This window comes from Lactuca virosa, chromosome 1 (assembly GCF_052849685.1).
Source record: "Lactuca virosa cultivar CGN04683 chromosome 1, Lactuca_virosa_CGN04683_v6, whole genome shotgun sequence".
Lineage (NCBI taxonomy): Eukaryota > Viridiplantae > Streptophyta > Magnoliopsida > Asterales > Asteraceae > Lactuca > Lactuca virosa.
The window spans coordinates 174,737,249-174,742,116 of record NC_136426.1 but is presented as its reverse complement, the minus strand read 5'-3'; the positions used below and the strand labels follow the sequence as shown (position 1 = coordinate 174,742,116).

Here is a 4,868-nt window from a genome sequence, read left to right as displayed (position 1 = left end):
AAACAGTTGTTTTAGATAAAACTAAATAAGGGCGGAATTTATCAAAAGCGTACACCACAGCTAATAATTCCTTTTCCGTGGTGGTGTAGTTTTCTTGGGCTGGATTTAAAGTCTTGCTAGCATAATATATGGGTTGGAAGTGCTTATCAACCCTTTGACCAAGGACAGCTCCTAATGCAAAATCACTAGCATCACACATTATTTCAAATGGTAAATTCCAATTTGGTGCAACAATGATCGGGGCATTAGTCAATTTTTCCTTTAAAAATTCAAATGCCTCTAAACACTCTTTAGTAAAATTAAATGGTGCATCTTTTAGGAGTAATTGTGTTAGAGGTCTAGTTATTTTAGAAAAATCTTTGATAAAACGCCGGTAAAAACCCGCGTGTCCTAGAAAACTTCTAATACCCTTCACATTAGTTGGTGGAGGTAATTTGGCAATGGTGTCAATCTTTGCCCGATCCACTTCAATTCCCGATTTGGAAACCTTGTGGCCCAAAACTATACTCTCCTTAACCATAAAGTGACATTTTTCCCAATTAAGGACTAAGTCGGTCTTTTCACACCTAGCAAGCATTTGGTCAAGATTTGTGAGACAATCATGGAAGGAAGATCCAAAAACAGAAAAATCGTCCATAAAGACTTCCATGAATTTTTCCACCATGTCGTGGAATATGGCTGTCATGCACCTTTGAAATGTCGCGGGTGCATTGCATAGCCCAAAGGGCATGCGTCGATAAGCAAAAGTCCCACTTGGGCAAGTGAATGTGGTCTTTTCTTGGTCCAATGGGTCTATGGGTATTTGGAAATAACCCGAAAATCCGTCTAGGAAGCAATAATAACTATGGCCCGATAATCTTTCTAACATTTGATCAATAAAGGGTAAGGGAAAATGGTCTTTACGAGTGGCATCGTTTAGTTTTCGATAATCGATGCACACTCTCCAACCGGTTACCGTTCGTGTCGGAATAAGCTCATTCTTTTTGTTGGTTATGACCGTCGTCCCTCCTTTCTTGGGCACCACTTGAACCGGACTCACCCATGGGCTGTCGGAAATGGAATATATAATCCCCGCATCTAAAAGCTTGACCACTTCTTTCTTGACCACCTCTTGCATATTTGGGTTTAGTCTTCTTTGGTGCTGCACAACCGGCTTTGCTCCCTCTTCCAGGTTAATCTTGTGTGAACAATAAGAGGGACTTATTCCCTTGATGTCGGTAATGCTCCATGCTATGGCCCGTTTTCGCTTCTTCAAAACTTGCACTAGTTCTTCCTTTTCAGAATTGGAAAGGTCAGAGGCTATAATGACTGGCTTTTGATGGCCATCTTCAAGGAAGGCATACTCCAAATGTTCTGGTAACTTTTTGAGCTCAGTTTTTGGGTTCTGTTTGTTGTACTCGCCGAGTGTAGGTAAGGGACTCGGCGAGTTGGTAGCTGACTTTACGAATTCTGTTTTTTTTCGCTTGGACTCGGCGAGTAGATCGGCCCTACTCGGCGAGTTGAAGTGTCAGATTGCCTCATCAACTCTTCAAACTCAGCTTCTTCCAGCAGCCTCTCGATGTCCATTAAGTCTTTTTCTGCATCAAATTCTTCATCAGAAATTGTGAACTTGATGGAATCTTCACTTATGCATTCCTCCAATAATTCATCAAGCATGTCAATTGAGAATGCCGTGTCGTCACTATTCCGTGCATACTTCATAGCTTGATCAACCCCAAATGTGACTGAATCTTCTCCTACCCGCAAAGTGAGCTTCGAGTCCCTCATGTCTACTATAGCACTTGCCGTGTTGAGGAAGGGTCTTCCAAGGATGATTGTGACTTGAGGATCCGCCTCCATGTCTAGAATTATGAAATCAGCGGGAAATACAAACTTGTCCACTTTGACCACTAAGTCTTCACATATTCCTCTTGGGAAAGTGATTGTCTTGTTAGCTAAATGAATCGCCATACGAATTGGTCTTGATTCTGGGAGATCCAGCTTCTTGAAGAATGAATAAGGCATTAAATTCACATTTGCTCCTGAATCAGCCAAGGCATGAGTGGTAGCTAAATTGCCAAATTGGCAAGGTAAAGTTAAGCTCCCCGGGTCACCCTTCTTCTTTGGTAATTTGTTGAGCATGGCGGCTGAGCAATTCTCATTGAGGACTACCTTCTTCACTTCCTCCATCTTCCTTCTATTAGTGAGAAGTTCCTTAAGGAACTTTGCATATTTGGGCATTTGTGCGACAGCCTCGATGAAGGGTATGTTGATTTGAAGAGCCTTTATATGATCTAGAAACTTCTGGTACTCCTCTTCCTGCTTCGCTTTCTTAGCTCGGGCTGGGTATGGCAATGACGGCTGTTGGTAAAACTTTTCAGGGGTCTGATTGTTCGGATTTGGCAGTGGACTCGCCGAGTCCCTATTCTGTACTCGGCGAGTAGAGCTGTCAGATTGAAGATTTTGATTTTCTGCTTGATTTTCTGCTTCCTCCTTCTGTGATTCTTTGGGTGCTTCATTCTGAATAGGGGCCAGAGGAGTGATTATTTTCCCACTTCTTGTTGTGACTATGTTTATGTGCGCGCCTCGTGGGTTGTTTTCGGTTTTGCTAGGAAGTTCGCCCGGTGATCTTTGGTTTATTTGTTGAGCAAGTTGCCCTAGCTGTGTTTCTATGTTGTGGATAGATGCTTGCTGGTTTCTAAGCATGGTCCTTGTTTCTTGAATTGCAGCATCATGATCATTATGTCTTTTTTCTGAAGCAGCTACAAATTTGGTAAGCATTTCTTCCAAAATTGGTTTTCTTTCTTGTGATGGCTCCTCCTTTTGGTAAAAACCCCTTCCCTTTTGCTTGAACTTCTCCTCCTTAGCCTTCTTGTACTCGTCATAAGGGAGCCACTCTTTTTTTGGTCTACGCCAATCTTCATCATATCGGTCCCCACTTGAGTAACAAACTTGCACCTTTTTGTTGCCATTCTCATCCAAATCGCAGTCTCTAGTAAGGTGAGGCCCATTGCAATTTTCGCAACCCACCCGAATAGCATGTATCGTTTGGTCCATTTTATCCATCCTCCTATCCATGGTTTTTAGCATAGCCATAACTGCTGACAAGTCTTCTGAAGCTGCATAGGCGGCCCCCCTCGTCACATCATTTCTTGGATTGTGGTATTCTCTAGAATGCTTAGAGAATTCTTCAATTAGTTGCTTTATCACTGGAGGTGCCTTTTTCATGAGTGGACCTTGCGAGTCAAGTAATTGCCTAGTGGTAACATTTACTCCATCATAGAAGATGGAGACTTCTTGTTGACTATTGAGGTCATGATGTGGGCAATTCCTTAGCAGGCTCTTGTATCTCTCCCACGCTTCATATAGTGATTCTCCAGCTTGTTGTTCAAAGTTAGCTATGGCTTTCTTTAGCTTGGATATCTTGGATGGCGGGCAGAATTGATCAATGAACTCTTCTTTCATTTGGGCCCATGTAGTGATAGATCATGGGGGCAATGACTTGAGCCAATCCTTGGCAGCACCCTTCAAAGTAACCGGAAGCATGCGAAGTAGCTGAGTTTCCCGAGGCACATTTGGAACATTGAAATAATCAGCTACATCATTGACTTCGTCCAAGTGTTTATAAGCGTCTTCGTGGTCTTTTCCTGTGAAGGGGATCTCCTTAAGTAGAGCCAGGATGTGACCCTTGAGCTCAAAAGTAGCAGTAGCGGGGATTGATATGTGCATAATTAATTCAGTTTTTGGCGGATTCCGGGTCGTCTAGAGGAGGGATCAAAGGTGTATCAGATCCTCGGGTCATGAAACAACTGCAAATAAAACAAGAAAAACGCGTAAAAAGAACAAAAATGAAATAAAAGCTAAAACTGTGAACAGTGATGGACTCGCCGAGTTTCATCGAGTGCACTCGGCGAGTTCAAGGTAAAAACAGAAAAAATTTCTACTTAATTTATTAAAACAGGGATTGATCAAAACCTATACTAACTACTAAATTACCTCAGAATTAACTTTGTGTAAGATAAATCCCACACAAATGATCGATAAAAATAGAAATTAGTGCTAATTTAGAACCGTTCCCCGGCAACGGCGCCAAAAACTTGATGTGTGTAAAATGCACTGGTTTTAATCCAACTTTTGAGTTATAAATTAAGCACACAAAGGCAGTGAACCTGTCTTTTAGTGGTATAGTTGGGTAAGTAGAGTGTCGAACTCAGGGAACGGTGTCACACCCCCAAACCAAGGATGGCGGAAACGTCCGGGGGTGGAGGACTTCATGTATAGTATCATAACAGCAATTGTAATAGTAATTCAAGCAAACACAACCAACATATATATAATTGAAAAAAAATTACATCATTGTATGAATTACATGTTTACGAATCAATTACAATATGTTGATAAAATATGAAATAGTAGACGCCTTAGCGTCCCATCCTCAAAAGCACTTGATTACCTGTTTAATGATTTCCTGAGAATACAAGTTGTTTGAAAAAGTGTCAACACAAAGGTTGGTGAGTTCATAAGCTTTTCGTTTGTAAAAGTAGTATTTGTGTTAGAAAAATCCAATATTTTCCTTAATGTGTAAATGTAGTCTTAAAACCCAAAGACCGAAATGTACAAGTAATTTATCATATTTATAGTAAAACAATGCAAGTTTAAATCGACATAAACCCGTTAAATTTTAATGAAGTCCCCGTAAATTCCAATGTTTGTTAATACTTTATGTGAGTTTATTATAACCATACTATGACCAAGGTTGCCTAAAACGACGTTCTTCAGGCGTCGGAAATGTTATGACATTTGTCACCCCAGACCTATCGGTCTAACTGTTGCATGCAGTTTAGGTGTGGGTTTGTCAAACCCAATATAGATCTATACACAAGTATCAC

The 4,868-nt window shown here is 41.0% G+C and overlaps 1 non-coding gene across 1 annotated transcript; it reads left to right on the top strand.

The window, feature by feature from the left end:
* Positions 1 to 3,289: 3,289 nt before the first annotated feature.
* LOC145151679 (small nucleolar RNA R71) lies at positions 3,290 to 3,396 on the top strand. The gene has a single exon (XR_013732240.1). It is a non-coding gene; the product is annotated as a small nucleolar RNA R71 (small nucleolar RNA).
* The last annotated feature ends 1,472 nt before the right edge of the window (positions 3,397 to 4,868 follow it).